This window comes from Herpailurus yagouaroundi, unplaced genomic scaffold (genome assembly GCF_014898765.1).
Source record: "Herpailurus yagouaroundi ecotype Mexico unplaced genomic scaffold, PumYag 163, whole genome shotgun sequence".
Taxonomy (NCBI): Eukaryota; Metazoa; Chordata; class Mammalia; order Carnivora; family Felidae; genus Herpailurus; species Herpailurus yagouaroundi.
In genome coordinates, this window is record NW_024412404.1 from 6171818 (window position 1) to 6192177 (window position 20360).

Sequence of the window (20360 nt, forward strand, 5' to 3'; positions counted from 1 at the left end):
ATTTTTATAAGTGAACCATCTTAAATTCTACCATGATGTCATCTGCAATGACATGGATAGAGCTGGAGAATATTATGCTAAATGAAATAAGTCAGTCAGAGAAAGACAAATGCCATATGATTTCACTCATATGTGGAATTTAAGAAACAAAACAAATAAGCAAAGGGAAATAAAGAGAGAGATGCAAACCAAGAAATAGACTCTTAAGTGTAGAGAACAAACTGATGGTTACCAGAGGGGAGATGGGTGGCAAGAGGGTTTAAATAGGTGATGGTTATTAAGGAGGGCACTTGTGATGAACACCAGGTCATGTGTGGAAGTATCGAATCACTATATTGTACACTTGAAACTAATATTACATTGTATGTTAACTAGTTGGAATTTAGTAAAAACTTAACAAAAATTCTATCCATGATGGTGAAAATAAGAAAATGGGCAAAGAGAGTGAATTAACAATTTGCAACAGAAGTTATATTATTGATTGAAGAAAAATAAATTAATGTTAAAATTCACTGATAATCTATAGAAAGTAAATTTTGAACCAGCTAATGTGTTAACCTGTCAGATTATCACTTTTAAATTAAAATACCCAAAGCTGATAAACTTGAAAAATGGGCAGCTCTTGTATACTTCTGGCTTGAGTACAAATTGGAACAACTATTTGAGGGCAATTTGTCATGTTTCAAGAACCTTAAAATGGCTCAAATATTTTGACTCCGTAATTGCAGTTGAGAATATAAACTAAAAAAAATAATCCTAAATACATGCTTTTTTTTTTTTAAAGAGAGAGAGAGAGAAAGAACATGAGTGGGTGAGGGAGAGGGGCAGAGGAAGAAAGGGAGAGAGAGAGAGAGAGAGAGAGAGAGAGAGAGAGAGAGAGAGAGAATCCCAGACAGACTCCATGCTCAATGGCGGAGACCGACATGGGGCTCCATCCCACGACGCTGGCTTCATGACCTGAGCTGAAATCAAGAGTCTGATGCTCAACCAACAGAGCCAACCAGGCACCCCCAGAGTATTTTTAATAAAAGATAATTGGCAAGCATATAAAAATACATAAATGAAAAGTTATATTAAATTGAATATTTTTGCAGACATGGTGATTACACTGTCCAAATATCCCTGCAAGGAAGAACTTGTTGCACTGGCTGCTGGGAAAGTTGTCAGCAGACAATGTCAAGTGGCAGTACTTTTGTCATAGAGACTCCAGGTGTCCGCAGAAAGCCACGTTGCCGAAGGCCACACACCCTTCTCAAGGCAACCCACGTACCATGACGTAGAACTTGGAGTATAAATGTCTAACATGTGACACAGTTTAGCGTCAGGGCTCACTGTGGAGTTGTCCACACTTGTTGTGGGGCCAGCACAGCAGCCTGACTTGTCTCTGCTTAATCCTACTTTCTGCCTTTCTTTCCCTGCAGTGTTTACTCATTCCTAAAATTTCTACACCCTGAACTTGAGTCGGTCTGCTTTCCGGGGGAAGCAAGCTACCACAGATATGTATAACCTGTGACAAATCTATATCTAATGGACTCTAATATAGAAATTGAAATGGTTTTAAGGGAAAGTTTGTAGTAAAATAAGAAATTGTCTAGGTCTAGTGAAAAGGCCACAACCCATCTGTCATCTATCCATCCATTCTTTTAAATCCCATAAATGAATATAAAAGATAATAAAAGCAGTAACATGAGCTACACCAAAATTGTGTCAGTGGAAATGTCTTGTCTCTCTCCCTTGTACCTTTCTGCTTCCTTCTTTTTTTTTCTTTTCTTCTTTTTTCTCAGTGATTACTAATAAGCATGTATTGCTTTAGTCATGAGCAAAACAAAAGTTTCATTCAAAAATGAAACACAAGTTTTTAAAAAGTGTGTTTTTTTAGACTTTATTTATTTATTTTGAAAGAGAGAGAGAGAGAGAGAGACACCACACACACTTGTGCATGGGGGAGGGGCAGAGAGAGGGGGAGAGAGAGAATCCCAAGCAGGCTCCATGCGCTCAGCACGCAGCCTGATGCGGGCCTTGAACCCACAGACCTACAAACTGTGAGGTCACGACCTAAGCGGGAATCAAGAGCTGGGCACTTAAACAACTGAGCCATCCAGGTGCTCCCAAAGTAAGTGTTTTAAAAAGGACTGTGTCTGACAGAGCAAAGAGGTTTTGTGCTTCTTACTCTTGGTGTATTATTTAAATATATTATTGTCCAAACAACATTTTGCATACTATCCTGGATGTTTTGTGATGTGTAATGATTTTACAAGTAACTAGTAGAAAGTATAATATATTAAAAAAAAAACTAACAAGATTAGGATGGAGATAAAACCATGTGATATAGCATATAGCACATTTAGGTAATGCCAGTGATATGCAAGCTAGATAAATGATTCCCAATGACCCTCGATATCTCGTGTAGTGTCCCACCCTTTGAAACCTGAGACCTCTGGTAGCAAAATTGTCTTCTCTGCCCTAGCTTAGCTCACTGGAAACATGGGCACATTGTCTGAAAGACAACTGTGAACATCTAGTATCCAGCAGTGTTCATGGGAATCCCTGGAGAATCCTGTTTTCCCTTTTCCATTCCCTATCAGCTTTTGATCTTCTCTCTGTAGATTCTGTGATTTACAGCTTTCTCCCTGCCTCCTGGTCTTTGTTTTAGGCTTGGTCTTTTTTTCAGTCCTTTGCTTTGTCAAACTTACCCGGCCTTGCTGTCTCTCTAGCTCTGGGCAACAGCCTTGCTAAAGTACTAATTCCATATTCTCTTACTGGCCCTGGAAAAACCTAACCCTGCCCATGTGGGTGCCAGTGAGTCACATACACAATTCTCTGTAGGTGTTAACTTTTCCCTCAATCTGAACTGACCAAAGGCCTGTCACTTCATAGTCTTTACCAGCCTGAAGACAAATGGTCAGAAAATACTCTACAAAATTAAAAAGCAAGCTGACAATTTGTAAATGTCCAACTACCACAGTTGAAATATTTTGGTAAATGTTCTTGAAAAGGTACAATTAAAAACATTCTTAGTCGGGTGAGAGAATGCCCAGAATGACATAATTTATTGAGAAACTCTGAATATAAATGAGGTCCCAATATTTTTTAAATGCTTGATTTGATTAAATAGATAATAGATTCACATTTTAAAGTTCAATAGGTATGAAAAGAATATCCATGAATCTCCTGTCCCTGTTCCTCCATCCACCTTGTGCCCCACCTAAGCAACAGTGTTACCAGTTTTCAGTATAGCCTTCTATATATAGTCTATGTATATATAATCTGCTTTCTATTAATAATAAGATCTTGCTTCAGGAGAGCACAGCTGTGGTCCATTTTATTCAGTTTCTTCTCTAATATCTAGCACAGTCCCAGGCAAAGTAAGTGCTCAATAAACATTTGTAGAATGAAGTAGTAATCAATACAGATATTATTCTTGTCTCTGTAATTTCTTTTTTCCCTGCCTTCAAGTCTATCCAGCAAGTTTGGTTGATTCATGCACCGGAATGTTTTTCACCTCATCCTTCAAAATTTCTGCAATCACAATCCAACCTCAGGGTCTCCAATCTACATCTTAGAGAGTTAAATCCTCCTAAAGGTTATTCTTGCTGTCTTACATAAGATTACTAGCCATACAGAGACAGAAAGAGGGAGAGGCAATATGATAGCATGGCTAAGAACACCAGATTGGTCAGTTTTCTTGGCTTCATACTCTACCTCTGTTGTTTACAAGTTACTCGGTGGTCCTAATTTATTTGAAGAAGAGAAATACTTCTTGTGATGCATTGGCTGTAGGGAGAAGAGAAAATTACATTTACCCACATGTGAATTGGTTCTAAATTTTTAAAGTTGATCTATTTAAGTAATGTTATAATCAAAGTCTAAATTCAGGCCAAGGATGAGATAAAGCAAGATGACATTAATATTGAACAGCTGGCTGATGTTAAATCTTACAAGAGCCAATAGAGTGCTGGTTATTAGCAGGGCTTAGGAATATGTGTCGTTTCCTCTAAGTGCTAACAACACCTGGTTTTTCAAAGTACTAATTAGAGAGAATGGCATAACATATTTCTGTTAGTTCCTTCAAGATACATGAATTCTCACTCATGTATGAGGTGATAAAAGTGTTTTGATATTTTTGGAGTTTGAACCTTAGCCATAACTTAGGCATGCCTACATTTCCCTATTAGTTTCCCTAAATGTGGAAATGGATAAGACTTGAAGATATTTGCATGATATATGAAATTAAAACTCGGACACCTGTCTATCAAAGTATGAGCTGCTCTTTCTATGCGTCTGACCAAGATGGAGTTTTGATTTGAATTCCATAGTGTAAGCTTCTTATTGGTGTAATCAAAATATTAGATGAGCGATAAATAAGTTTGGTAATTTTGCAAGTGAATTATTATTATTATTATTATTAATCATTTCCCAACAAGCGTGGCATGGCTTATGATCTCTCAGCAAGGCTGGCAAGCTCATGAGCAAGATTCTGCTGCTTTTACACTGAGGGTAAATGTGGACAAAGAACCACTGAAGGTTACTTTTAATATCATCAATATTGATTACCAGTTCTACTGGACTCTTCCCGATTGGACTACTTTCCTTCTAAAGATGCTGTTTCTTGACCATCTCATGCTCCAACAAGAAATGATTTGAGCCCTCCGTGGAGTCACATATGTTCTAAGATAGTTGTTGCTGTCCTAAAATCCTTGAATCAAATTTAACTGTAAGTAGAGTTTGTTAAAGAAGTATTAATTTAGGGGTGGGTAATATATAATCCACAAGTCAAATCTGGCCTTCTTTGTATAGCCTGCAAACTGAGAATGCCTTAACATTTTTCAGTGGTTAAAAAAAAAAGAGGAGAATAATATTTTGTGACATGTGAAAACTATTTGAAATTCAAATTTTAGTGCCCCTATAGACACACTCATTTACATATTATCTATGGATGGTTTCATGCTACAATGGCAAAACTGAGTAGATCCAACAGAGACCATATGGCTTGAAAAGCTTAAAATATTTACTATCTGGTTCTGTATAGGAAAAGTACACTCATCCTATTCTAATTTCTTTTTCTTTTTCTTCTTCTTCTTCTTCTTCTTCTTCTTCTTCTTCTTCTTCTTCTTTAATGTGAAGAGAGAAAAACAGTATGTCTTTTTAAGGTGAAGAAGATCAAACTAACATACTGAGTCTACTGAGATTATGGCATTTTGTGGATGAAGGACTTGGTTGATTTAGCGAAATTGAAAATAACAGTCATCAATAGACGAAAAGAAATATGAGTTATCACTATACATAATGAAGCAATCAATTCACTGATCATTCCCATTATTGTTCTTGAAAAAGTAGTGAAGTCAGAGGTAAATAGGAATGGCTTAATTATTGAGGAAGAAAGCTAGAAGCTTCCTTTCTCTCAAGTGTGAGCTCTGCAAGCAGCTGCCTTTCTCTTCTCTGTGACTTTAGTGCTCAGTGTGCTGAGTGCAGTGCCCCTTGACTGAATGTTCCACATGGAGGTGTTGGTGAATGACATTTGGTTGGCTGATGAAAAGAAGGTATCTCTGAAGAGAGGTTACAAAAGAAATTGAAAAAAGAGGCATTTTTCTCAGATAAGAAAAGAAGCAGAAAACTTCTCTTTTCTTCCCTAGCTATTCAGCAGCCTGGCCTTCACCTTGGTAATGTGTTTGTAATCAAATCTGCTTCTACAGGCTCATGGATTTAATTTGCTCACTGTGACTCTTCTTTATATCAGAGCCATTACCCTTGTTTATAATTTATAGACTTTAATTTTTACTCCCTAGAGAAACGGTATGGTTTTTCTGGACCTTTGTATGTTCCACAAATGCTTTCTGGAATCACTCAATCACATTATCTATAAGGGGTAGGGTGATTACCTAACAGTGGTAGCAGGAAGTTCTCTGAATGAAAATTCCATCTTTTCCCAGCCAGGTGGTACAGTGAAAAGAACATCATACTCTTATTTGGGACAGTTGGGTTCCAGCACCATCTATTCCACTGATGTGATGTGTGTCCTGAGCATATTATTTTACTTCTCCAAGAGTAAATTTCTTGGTCTATAAGATGAAGAGATTAGGGTAACTTGGTGTGTCTGTGTATTTTAAAGCGACTTAATAATTTTTTATATAAATTACTTAGTAACTCCTAGAATAATAAAAAAAAGGAAGGACTTATTATGCTAGTATAGATGTATTCTTTAAGTCCAAATTGATAACATTCACTCTCACTGTCCAGAATAAAAAACATAAATACATTAGTGGTCTCTAAAATGTTCAGATATGATTTGAGTTCACAGTTGAGTATTTTCAAGTACAACTTTAAAAATACTTAAAATATTTTTTTTAATTTTTTAAGCTTATTTATTTATTTTTGAGAGAGAGAGACAGAGAGAGTGGGGGAGGGCAGAGAGAGAGAGAGAGAGAGAGAGAGGGAGGGAGAGAGAGAGAGAATGTCAAGCAGGCTCCATGCTGTCAGTGCAGAGCCCAATGTAGGGCTCGAAATCACAAACCATGAGAACCTGACCTGAGCTGAAACCAAGTCGGACACTTAACTGACTGAGCCACGCAGGTGCCCCCAAAATACTTTAAAGACCTCTGTAGTATGTCCTATGAGCATTTCCTCTGAAGGGAAGTATATTATCAGGTGCTTCTATAAGAAGTGATTTCAGAGGACCAGAGTATTATACTGTACAGGACTTACTTACTATTTAATGCAATAATATACTAGAAAAGGACCTTGAATGTCACTCCCCCTGACTTTTCTAATGATCTCTCTGTAATATTTCTGAATACTTGGTGCTATGCTAGGGGCTGGGCATAAAATGGTGAGCAAGACATTCTCTGGTCTTTTTACACTCCTCTCTTTCCCTTACCTCCACACAGAACCGAGTCCTATTTTAAAAATAATTCTTTCTATTTCTATTGCTGCTGTTCTATTTCAGAGCTTCATCTACTTTTATCCAAACTATTTAAAAAGCTATGAATCATCTTGTTTCCTCCTGTTTGTTCCCATCTATATTGTCCGTAAAGTGATCAATATAGAATCTAAAGTTGATCATAAGACTGGCTAAAATACTTCAAAGGATTTCAAAGGGGTATAAGATACAGTCTATACCCTTTACTATGGCTAACCACAGCTTGTGAGTATCACTGTAATGATATTCAGTTTGGGCTGTTGTAACAATACCACACACTGGTGTCTTAAACAACAAACATTTATTTTTCACAGTTTTAGAGGCCGGAAAGACCAAGGTCAAGGCTCTGACCAATTTGATTCCTGATGAGAACCCTCTTTCTTCTTTGTAGATGGACACCTTTTTGCTGTATCCTCACATGACAGAGAGGATTTCATGTATCCTCCTGTGTTTTTAAGGACCTTAATCTCATCATAAGTATATCACCCTCATGGCATAATGTAACCCTGATCAAACTCCCAAAGACACCACCTGCAAATACCAACTCATTGGGAATTAGAATTTCAATATATGAGTTTTGAGGGACAAACGTTCAGTCTGTAGCTTCTCACCCCAGCCTCCCCCTGCCCAGCCAAATTCATGGCCCTCTTACATGCAAAATACATTTGGTGCATCCCAGCAACCTCAGAAGTCTTAACTCATTCCAGCATCAAATCTGAAGTGCAAAATCTTATCTAAATAGCATCTAAATCAGATATGGATGAGACCCAAGCTACAAGCCGTCCTGACGCAAAATTCTTCTCCAACTGTGAACCCATGAAATGGGGTAAGTTGCGTGCTTCCAAAATATGATGGTGAGATAGGCATAGGTAGACATTCCAAAAGAGAGGAATCAGAAGGCAGAAAGGGGTGATGAGTCCCTAGCAGGTTTTAAACCTAACAAGGCAAGCTCCCTTAAACCTTAAGACTTAAGAACAATCCTCTTTGGCTTCATGCTGTGCCCTATGGGTCCACTGGGGTGGCAGTCCAGCTTTCAGGACTCAAGTGAGGTGAGGACTGTGCCTCAACGGCTCTGTCGGGCAGTGATCCTGCCCTTTGAAACTAAAGTAGAGCCCACACCACTCACCATGCCCATGCCCTCTGGACATGTGGTGGGAATGACAGCCTTGATGATCTCTAAATTGTGTTTGGGCTCCTTCTCTTATCTTGAAGAATAATGTGTGTTTGCGGTTGAATAGCACTGTGTTCCAGTCCTGTGGGATCTAAGAAGTCTAGCCATCTTCCTTCATTTCATCTTGTCTCTAACAGTTTCAGTTCAAACTGGCAATGTTTCTGCTGGAGAGGCCGATTAGGTCCATGGTTCACACCAATACTAATTTCCTTTTCAGATGGTTTTGGGACCACACCTGTAGTGTTCTCAGCAATCTGGATAGGCTGAGAATTTTTACATTCTGGATCCTTTTTTCTTCAATTCTGCCTTCAATTCATTTCTCTCTTCTTGCATTTTACTGTAACTAGTCAGGATGGACCAATTTGCTCCTTCAACACTTTTTTTTAGAAATCTTTGTGACTTGATACCCAATTTCATAAATTGTGAGTTCTGCCTCCCACAAAACAATAAAACACAAACATAATTTGGTCAAGTTCTTTATAACAGGATCATCTTTTCTCCATTGTCCAATAAGTTCCTTATTTCAGTCTGAGATCTCATCAGGATGGTCTTTTCTGTCCATATTTGTACCAATACATGCGTGATTATGTATTTTCTAAGAAGATGGAGGTTCTTTCTCTAGCTTTTTTCTTTTCTTTCTGAGCTTTTACCAGAATTGTCTAACAGTTTCTTCACAGCAATATCAGGTTTATTTAGCATCCACCCCCAAACTCTTCCTGCCTCTCTTTGTCACCTGTCCAAAGCCACGTCCATATTTCAGGTATTTTGCACCCCACTTCTTGGTATCAATTATTATATTAGCTAGGATTCTCCAGAGAGAGACAGAACTAATAGGATATATATGTGTATACACATTATATGTATATAATATATGTTATATATTATCATATGATAATATATACATATGATTTATTATAAGGAATTGGCTCATACAGTTATGGAGGCTGACAAGTCCCACAACCTGTGGTCTGCCTGCAAACTGGAGACTCAGGGGAGGCAGTGGTGTAAATTCTAGTCTGATTCCAAAGCCCTGAGAACCAGGAGCAGTGATGATGTTAAGTTTTAGTCCAAGGGCAGAAGATCTATGTCTCAGCTCCTGTAGTCAGGCAGAAAAATAAAATTTTACTTTTTTTTTTTTTTTTTTTTTGTTCTATTCAGGCCCTCCACAATTTGGATGATGGCCACTACCCACAGTGGGAGAGACAATCTGTCTTTTTTGGTGTACCAAATCAAATGCTAATCTCTCCTGAAACATCCTCACAGACATACCCGAAAGTAATGTTTAACCAGCCATCTGGTCATCTCATGGCCCAGTCAAGTTGACACCTAAAATTAACCATAACAGAACCCTATTGACTTATTTTAGATTCATTTTTCATCACTCATCTCTTTCTTTATACTCAAATGTTATAGTTACCAGACATATTATTTTACTCATTCACTGAATGAGTTTTCACTGAATCTCTGTCATGTGCCAGAAAGTAAGCAAAAGGCTGGGGATAAAAATCACGATGAAGTCACAACTGCTGTCCTCTAGGAGCTCACATACTTGTGCATGTGATTCTTCTCCAGATTTTTCTCCACTCCCACATCAGGATTAAAGCACTCAAGAGCTCATGCCCTATCTGCTTGGAAGCTTGGTGACTGACAGCTCTTAGATGAATCCTTCTCAGGGATTTTCCCTCAGTTAAAGAGACATAACCCACTTACACTGATGCTGGGATTTAATGGCCTATCTCAGTTTCCTGAGGGGGGAAACTCTGAACAGGCATCCCAACTGCAGAATCTCTGTGGGGTTGGTCAAGGCCTGTGCTCGACCTGCATCACAGACAAACTTTTCCCTTTGCTTAATTCTTTCCACACACCTGGGAGAAGTTGGTCTCAAAGAGCACTCTCTTATAAACCTCCTCATGCAGATCTTCCTCTCCCCGTGAGTCTATTCCTGAGAACTGATCTGTGGCAAAAGTCTAGAGAGGACGACAGGTAAGCCACGACTCTATGCTATTTTCCAGGAAAAGAAGATATGGTTTTAAAGTTGATTTCAAATTACACAAGTGTAATACACAGTCTCATTTTCAAAAAGACACACAGGGAATGCTCAAGGCCCTTTGATTTATACTCTAACCTCTTTTGTCAAACTTAAAAGTCAAACGCGCAGAGGCATCCATGTGTGGTTGTAGACATTAGCTATTTTCTTCAGTTTTGTTTTCACTTTTTAACATAAAGTAAATCTTATATGTAATGTTTAGCAATCTTATTTTACTCAATTTTTAGTGTGTGAGCTCCATTCACATACACATTTTTTTGCCACATTCTTTTTAGTTGTTGTATAAAGACACCAGCATGATGATACTTTAAATGAATGACCAGCAGCTCATATGTGCAGAGACTTTATTATGTTAACAAGTATTTATTGAATATCCATTGCTTGTGAGGCATCAGTCTCAGTTCTGGGGCTATAGCAGTGAACAAGATGGACAATGATCTTCCTCATTCTTGTCAAACATGTATATAGGCATATATATTAGCAATATTTAACATAGAATTTTCTGAGGCATTTGATATGAATGTAATAGTATAAAATCAGCACTTCTCTCTTTTTCTCCTTGAAAACGTATAAAAGATAAAAAATGAGAAACAAAAATCACACCGATTTTTATCGAAGTTAAAACCCTGGTTCCCAAAATAGGTGGGCTGGATTGAAAACACAGTGGAGATAAAGGAGGGGGGCAGACAGGCAGGAGGAAGCAGAGAAGGGCATGGCAGAGTGATGATTCAGCAGCCTTCAGAAAGAGCCAGCAGAAAGAACAGCACAACAAGATGCGCACAACTTAAGTTTCATGTTTACCACAGAGGAGGGAGATGGTGTAATAGCTGGTGGCAGAAGCTGCCCTCTACACAGCATGGTTCCCAGAAGTGTAGCCTCCAGAGGATGGTGCAGATGTCTCCAAGATGAGGTGATCCTTGGTTACGGTGGGTAGTTTCCCGGAGCGATAACTCACTATTCACATTCTGAATGCATGGAGTTTTTGTATGTGCTTGAAAGCAAGTTATTATCAGCTGAAAACAGGCTGATATAACTAAAAGATATTTTATGTCAGCCTCATGGTAAGTACAAAGAAAAAACATCTAGTACATACATGAAAGATAGAAAAGCATTCAAGCATACCAGGGTAAAAAGTAAATGACAAAGGAAGTCAGCAACAGAAGAAGACAGGAACAGAGAAACTACAAGACAGTCAGGACACAATTAACACAATGCCATAGTAAGTTCTTACCTATCAATAATTACTTTAAGTGCAAATGGGTTAAATTATCCCATCGAAGACACGGTGGCTTAATGGGTAAAAAATGAGATCCAACAATATGGTGCAAACATCTCGCTTTGGCTTTAAGGACAGACAGGGTGGAAAGCGAAAGGATGGGAAGAGATAGTTCATAAAAATGTTAATCACAGAGATCAAAGATAGCTACACTTATATCAGATAGAATAGACTTTCAGTCAAAAAGGGTCACAAGACACAAAGAAGGTCACTATATAGTGATAAATGGGTCAATTTACCTGGAGGAAAAAACAATTCTAAACATACACATACCCAACATTGGAATGTCTAAGTAAACAGAAAGCAATGCACCAATGTGGGACTTCAGTACCTTACTGTCAACTTTGGATAGATCATCAAGACAGAAAATCAATAAGGAAACAGTAGAGTTGAATAACACCATAGACCAAATGGACATAATAGATATATACAGAATATTCTAACCAACAACACCTTACTGTAGTGCACACAGAACACTCTCCAGGATAGGTACAATGTTGCATTACCAAACAAGTCTGAAATTTAAAAAGATTGAAGTTATATGAAGCATTTTTTCCAATTAAAATGGTATGAAACCAGAAAAAAAAACATGTGGAAAATTATAAAATGCACAGATACATGTAAATTAAACAGCATAGCCCTGCACAAGCAATGGGTCAAAGACAAAAATCAAAAGATAAATAAAAAAAGTATCTTGAGACCAACAAAAATGAAAATACACATACCAAATGTATGGGACGCAGCAAAGGCAGGTCTAAGAGAAAGGTACATAGCAATTAATGTCTACATTAAGAAAAAAAATCACAAACAAACAACTTAACCTGAAACCTCAGGGAACAAGAAAAAGAACAAACTATGTCCAAAGTTAGCAGAAGGAAGGAGATTCAGATCAGAGCAGAAATAAATGAAATTGAAAATAAGAAAACAGGGGCACCTGGGTTGCTCAGTCGGTTGAGCATCTGACTTTGGGTCAGGTCATGATCTCGCAGTTCATGAGTTTGAGCCCCGCATCAGGCTCTGTGCTGACAGCTCAGGGCCTGGAGTCTGCTTTGGATTCTGTGTCTCCCTCTCTCTGCCCCTTCCCCGCTCATGCTTTGTCTCTCTCTGTCTCTCAAAAATGAATAAATGTTTAAAAAAAAAGAAAACAAGAAAAACAATAGAAAAGATTAATGAAACTCAGAGTTGATTTTCTAAAAGATTAACAAAATTGACAAATCATAGCTAGACTCACTAAGGAAAAAAAGAGAGGTCTTAAATAAAACTATAAATGAACGAATAGTCATTACAAGTGATAACACAGAAATACAAAGGATCATAAGAGAGTACCATGAATAACTATATGACAATAAATTGGATTACTTAGAAGAAATGATAAATTCCTAGAAAACATATAATTTATCAAGGCTGAATCAAGAAGAAATATGAAATATGACCAGAACTATAATGAATAAAGAGATTAAAACAGTAATCAAAAACTTCCCAAAAAAGAAAAATCCAGGACCATATGCCTTCACAGATGAATTTTATCAAACATTTGAAGAATAATAGCACTTCTCAAAAATCTTTAAAAAAAATTGAAGAGGAGAGAACACTCCCAAATTCATCTATAAGGCCAGCATCATCCTGATACCAAAGCCAGATAGGGATACTGTAAGAAAATAAAATTACAGGCTAATATCCCTGATGAACATAGATGCAAAAATCTTTAGTAAAATACTAGCAAATTGAATTCAACCATACATTGAAAGTATCATACCACAGTCAAGTGGGATTCATCCCTGGGATGCAAGGATGGCTCAACATATGCAGATCAAGAGATGGTGATTCAGATCTTGGAAAAATGAAGGATTAAAACTACATGATCATCTCACCAGATTCAGAGAAAACATTTAACAAAATTCAACATTCTTTCATGATAAAAACTCTCAATAGATTAGGTATAGAGGGAATGCACCACAACATAATGAACCATATGTGACATCCACATCTAACATTGTACTCAATGGTGAAAGGTTGAAAGCTTTTCCTTTAATACTGGAAGCAAGACGAGGGCGCCAACTCTCAGCACCTGTGTTCAACCTGCTGCTGTAAGTTGCAGACAGAGCAGTTAGGCAAGGAAAAGAAAGAAAAGCCATCCAGATAGAAAAGGAAGAGTAAAATTGCCTCTGCAGATAACATGATCTTATGTATACGAAACCCTAATGATTCCATCAAGGAATTGTTAGAACTCAGTGGTTTAGTTGTTTAAGCTACTCTTGACTCTTGGTTTGATCTCATGGTTTGCGGGTTCGAGCCACACATCCAGCTCTGTGCTGACAGCAGGGAGCCTGCTTGGGATTCTCTCACTCCCCCTCTCTCCTTACCCCTCTCCTGCTTGTGCTATCTCTATCTCTCTCAAAATAAATAAGCATTAGAAAAGAAAATAAGTTGTTAGAACTATAAATAAATAAATAAATAAATAAATAAATAAATAAATAAATAAATTTGCAGGATACAAATCAATATACAGAAATCAATTGTGTTCTTATATCCAAAAAGAAGTTAAAAATCCCATTTACAATCCCATTTACAATTGCATCAAAAAGAACAAAATATTTAGGAATGAATTTAATCAAGGAGGTGAAAGATCTATACATTGAAAACTATAAGACATTGAAAAGACACAAAATAAAAGGTATCTCATGCTCCTTGCCTGGAATAACTAATATTGTTAAAATGTCTGTACTACTCAAAGTGACCTGCAGATTCAATGCAATCCCTATCAAAATTGCAATGGCACTTTTTATAGATATATTTAAATAAAACAAATTTGTATGGAACCCCAAAAGATCCTGACTAGCCAAAGCAATCTTGAGAAAGAAGAATGAAGCTGGAGGCATCATGCTTCTTGATTTCAAACTATATTATAAAGCTATGGTAATCAAACAGCATGATACTTGTATAAAAACATACATGTAGAGCAATGCAACAGAATGGAGAGCTCAGAAATAAACACACAAAAAGCTCCTTGATATTGGTCTCAACAATGTTTTGTTTTGTTTTTTTGATTTGCACCAAAAAACAGGCCACAAAATTAAAATAAACATGTGAGGGGCGCCTGGGTGGCGCAGTCGGTTAAGCGTCCGACTTCAGCCAGGTCACGATCTCGCGGTCCGTGAGTTCGAGCCCCGCGTCAGGCTCTGGGCTGATGGCTCAGAGCCTGGAGCCTGTTTCCGATTCTGTGTCTTCCTCTCTCTCTGCCCCTCCCCCGTTCATGCTCTGTCTCTCTCTGTCCCCCCAAAAAATAAATAAACGTTGAAAAAAAAATAAACGTGAGACTACATCAAAATAAAAAGTTTCTGCATAGCAAAGGAAATAACCAATAAAATGGAAGGTATGGATTGACAGACAATATTTGCAATCCATATATTTGATAACAGATTAACATCCAAAAAATAAAAGTAACTTTCATACAACTCAATAGCAAAAAGTAAATCCCCTAATTAATAACTGGTCAAAGGACCCGAATAGACACTTCTTCAAAGAAGACATATATATGGCCAATATGTATATGAAAAGGTAGTCAGCATTACTAATCACCAGGGAAATCCAAGTGAAAACTACAATGAGATATAACCTCATATCTGTTAGAATAGCTATTACCAAAAAGAGAAGAAATAAGTGTTGACAAGGATGTAAAGAAAAGGGAATCCTGTACATTGTTGATGGGAATGTAAGTTTTACAGCAATTATAAAAAACAGTATGGGGTTTCCTGAAAAAATTAAAAATAGAACTACTATATGATCCACAGTGCCACTTCTGGGTATACATCTGAAGGAAATTAAATCAGTATCTTGAGATGTCTCTTCACTCCTATGTTTGTGGTAGCATTTTTCACAATAGCCAAGATATGGACATACACAAGTGTTTGTAGACAGATGAATAGAAATGCAAATGTGGTATATATTTGCAATGGGATATTACCCAGCCATAAAAAGAAAGAAATCCTGCCATTTGCCACAAGATGGATGAATCTTGAGGACATTATATTAGGTGAAATAAGCTAGAACAAATACTGTATAATCTCATGTATATGTGGAGTCGAGAAAAGACAAACTTATAGAACAAAGAGGAAGATGGTGATACCAGGGGTTGGGGTGTGTGGAAAATGGGGAGATATTGGACAAAGGACATAAACTGTCAGCTATAATATGAAAAAATTCTGGGGTTCAAATGCACAACATGGTGACTATAGTAAAAAATACTGTATTGTATCCCTGAAGAGTGTATCTTAAGTATACCACCACCACCACACACACACACACACACACACACACACACACACACTGGCAACTGTGTGATATGATAGAAACACTCACTAACTTGATTATGGTAATCATTTCACAGTGTATGTGTATATCAAACCATCATGTTGTACATGTTAAATCTTTACAGTTTTCATTTTCAATTATACCTCAATAAAGCTGAAAAAAGGAGGTACACTAACATACACTAATATCGATTACATAGCAAAATGAATATGATCCAGAGACATAGAAAATTAATAATATTATACCAAGTAATATCAGTGATCACTAGACCCAAAATATATCTTATCGAAAGAAATAAATGCAAAAAACAGACCATAGAGTATAAAACTATTTTTTAAGCAACAAAAGATGAAAATATAAGATTATACATGTGCACCATCGCTTGTCTGAAATCCCTTGGCTGCACTATATCTTGGGCTTTAGAATTGATCCAATAGTAAAAAGGTAATATGGTGCATATAACATGTTTCTCACTATCTGCAGTGAACTCTGGAGCAGCACCTTGTAATTGGGCACATTGATACTTTTGTTGGCAAACATCTTGTCTTCAAGGAAAGTGGACTAAAAATACTATAACTAACCTCATTATAGTTTAGATTAGGTGCCTTAAAATAAATTTAGAAGTATAAATTTTTAGACACTTTGGACTTCAAAGTTGTGGACTTCGGTAACAGCCTTAAGACCGGTTAAATCTGTTATATCAAAAATATAAATCTTATTAAATAAAATGATTTTCAGATTAGATCACAAATATCTTTATAACAAGATATAAAGTGACTTAAATGAACTGAAACAAAGTAACAAAAATATGGGCAAAGGCTTACCAAATAGAAATAAATACAGCAGAGATTATGATTGTAATGCCAGTTAAAGTTGATTTATGCCCCAAATATTTAAATTAGATAAATTGACATTTACATAATAACCAAAAGGTATGATTCATGATAAATTTATAACTTTTCTGAATATCAATGTACCGTTTTACTTAGGAAGTGAAATGAGAAATACAAAACACTACCAAGAAGATACTTTCATTCATTCATCTCTGTCCATTAACAATCAAGCTGATTAAAAGTAAGGCTATAGAAGAACTAAATATTATTCAAGGAATATCTTATAATTAATATACATGATTGACATGAGCTTATATAGCACATTTATATCAAATTCTGTACTTTGAAAATATAATACATCTTATTTTCAAGTACCTTAGGAATAGTCACAAAATATTCTTATATTAGACCACAAAGAAAACCTTAATAAACTCAAATATTAGGAATATTAAAATACATTCTGTGATCATAATGCAATAAAGCAGGAAATGAACAGCAGATAGTAAATCAAAACTACTCCACTAGCTGAGAATTAAAAACTAAACTAAACAAATCTCCTTATGAACAACTCTTGAGTCAGAGGGGAAATCTAAGTACAAGGCACAGAATATCTAGAAAATAGTGATAATGAAAATACCATCAATCAGGGTTTTTCCAGTTATCTTAAGCATTGCTCAGAGAAAATTTACGTCCCTAAATACTTACACTAAAAACCAAGGAAGATAACAGTAAATGGCTTAAGCATTCAACATAAAAAGTTAGTAAAAGAACTACAAAATAAAACCAAGAAAAGTATAACAGTAAGTAAAAAGGATACTCTGTGAATTAGAAAAGAGAAAAGTCAAGAACAAATAAATGCAGAGTAATTTATTGAAAACAATATCATAAAATAAGCTATTGGTTGACATAATCAAGAAAAGAATGGAAAAAAGACAAGAATAATAAATGCAACAAGAAATTAAAAATTAATAAGGAAACATAACACATAATTCAGAAGAAATTATAAGATTTACTGTACTGCCAAACTGTGTAAACTCTAAGTTTGAAACCTGAATAAAATGGATAATCTTATAAGTAAATATAATTTATTGGAATTTGTCAATGAAAAAAAACATTTTATTGCATCCCTAAGAGAGGTATCCAGCTTCTTGATTACTTGCAATAATTGGGAGTTCATGGGCATCATTATTTATTTAAAAATAATCATATAACTATACATACTATTTTTAAAAAAACATTCATTATCTCATTTACTCATTTTCTCAGTGAAATTTATCAAAGCATTTATTGACAAACACTTGACACCCAGGATTGTTCACTTTTTATGTTATTGTCACACGAACTTGATTTTTGACACCTGAATGAGACCTCCAGCAGACACACTCAGCTCTCACGTTACCTTGATGGCCTGCGCTAGCTGAGGACGTTGCAAGGGCATGTACTCCTGATTCTAATGACAGGACTCTGAATCTGGAAGACCTTGAATATTCCTGGGCTAAACCCCATCATTTCTCAGATGAGGGAATGAAGATCCTGATAACTAATACTTCGTCCAAGTTCACTTGACTGTCAAGAAATAATAAAATACTCTACACCTCCCCCCAAAAGAAGTAAGACCAAAGATGCTCTTCCTTTGGGAAGATAAAATGTTAAAATGTAAGTGAAGTTCTTGCCATACTATGTGGGCACATCAGAAAATATTAGTTCTTTATTGACTGTGTGTGTGTGTGTGAGTGTGTTTGTGTGTTAATATAGGACTGGGTTGGAGAGATTCCTGAGGTTTCCATATTTCTACCAACAGAGAATATCTCCTTACACAGATTTGTAGCTAACTTCTGTGAGAAGGCGCAAACTTTTCTACTTTCTGTAATCATACCCACAGCTGAATTTTTTCCTTTATTTGTTGGCAAGAGGTAGGTAGTGTGACTTGCACGGACTTTGGAGTCAACCAACTTTAGTGCTAATCTGATTCTACCCATGAAATTGGGCATTTTATTCAAACTTTCAGTGTGTTGGTTTTCTGCTTCTAAAATGTTGTCTATACTACTGGTCTTATAAAATTTTGTGAATATAGTATATTTTAAGTTAAGTGCTTAAGAGAGTTTCTGGAATAATGTAAGCTGTTTTTTTTTTTAAAGTTTATTTATTTATTTTGGAGGAGGGGCAGAGAGAGAGGGAAAGAGAGGGAGAGAGAATCCCAAGCAAGCTCTGTGCTCTCAGCACACAGCCTGGTGCAGGATTCGAACTCACGAACCGTGAGATCATGACCTAAGCTGAAATCAAGAGTTGGACACTTAACCAACTAAACCACCCAGGAACCCCACTATGATGCTTTTTAAATTAACGAACAAAGTGAAAACAATTTGTATGTGTGCTCAGCTAGCCTATAACATAGGAAGTAAAACAAGTCCTATGGTTTGTACTCCTACAATTTACATACAGGTGAAGGACGTGGGTTTTACTGCTTGATGTCCTTGGGTTTACATCTTAACCTGGTCATTAACTAGCTGTTTGACTATGGAAAAGACTCTTAGATGACATATTCTGTTTTTTTACCTGTAAAATGGGAAAAGTAATATAAAATTCCTAACATTGCTATGAGGATTGCATGAAATCATGTTTGCCATGTTCACTTTTAGTCACTAGTAGGAACAGGGGCTCAATAAAAGGTATTGATCAACTTGATAAGCAGTGCCAAGAGGAGAGCTGTGTACCATATCTTCAAGCTTGTGCCAGAGAACTCAAATCCATAGACAGCCAGACACCTGGGCATGATTCCTTTAAAATAAAATAATTGTTTGTTTAGAGTCAATTTTATGAAATCATGCCTTTGACAGTTTTCAAGAGTCGAATATGTGTCTGCACTGCCTGTCTTAGCTCACTGTCTTGTCACTGTAAGTAATTGATTTTGCTGATCAACATTGATGCCAAATTTTTCTTGTAAAGATTTTGTCCTATCTTCCCTTGTCATCTTTTTAAGGCTTTATTTCAAGTGTCCTTGAAAATAATATTTTAAGCCAACTGCCAAACTGTCACCTTAAATATTAATGATCGTAATATTTTGTCCTCTATTATTCTGTAAGTGGAACAACTTACATAAAAACCACACCAAAAGAAATTTGTCCATTAAAACTAATCCTTGAGGTCATAAATTCTCCAGTCTTTTTTGGAAAGTGAAAAACTCAGGCTCTTCCTTAATGAGATCTGTTCAGGAAACAGTAATGAACTGGGTTGGACCTGGTTTGGTTGTCCTATTTCTAAGAAGTAGTCTTCCCCATAAGAGAATGAGAGAAGAAGAAGAGAGGACAGGTAAGAGTTTTGGGAAATGGGGTAGTATCTTACTCATATTTGTGTTACTAATACTTCATGCAGTAGCTGACGTATATTTGGTGACCAAATATTTTTTGAATCAATGAATGGGGCTTGGGTCAGACACTTTATTCTGCCTTATTCAGTTTACAGTTTCAGTTTGGGTAAGAGCTTCATAGCAAATGGTGGGTGGTCTGAATACTAAAACATCCCACCTAACAAATAGGCTGTTTCTCTTCTAAAATGTGCTTGTTTTCCCTTGCATAGTCATAAACTAAGATTGAGAACATTTTCTTTTCCTTTTTATTTTTCCTTTCTTTCTTTTTTTTGGGGGGGGGGGCAGGAGACTATTATTTACTTAGGAACCACAGATTTTGAAGGAGTAGAATCATGCAACTTTTTTTTTTTAAAGGTCAAGGAAACTTCAGAATTTTAAGGGCTATGCTTTTCTGCATTTGTTTGACAAGTGAATTGATGGATCCTTGTAAAGAGGGCAT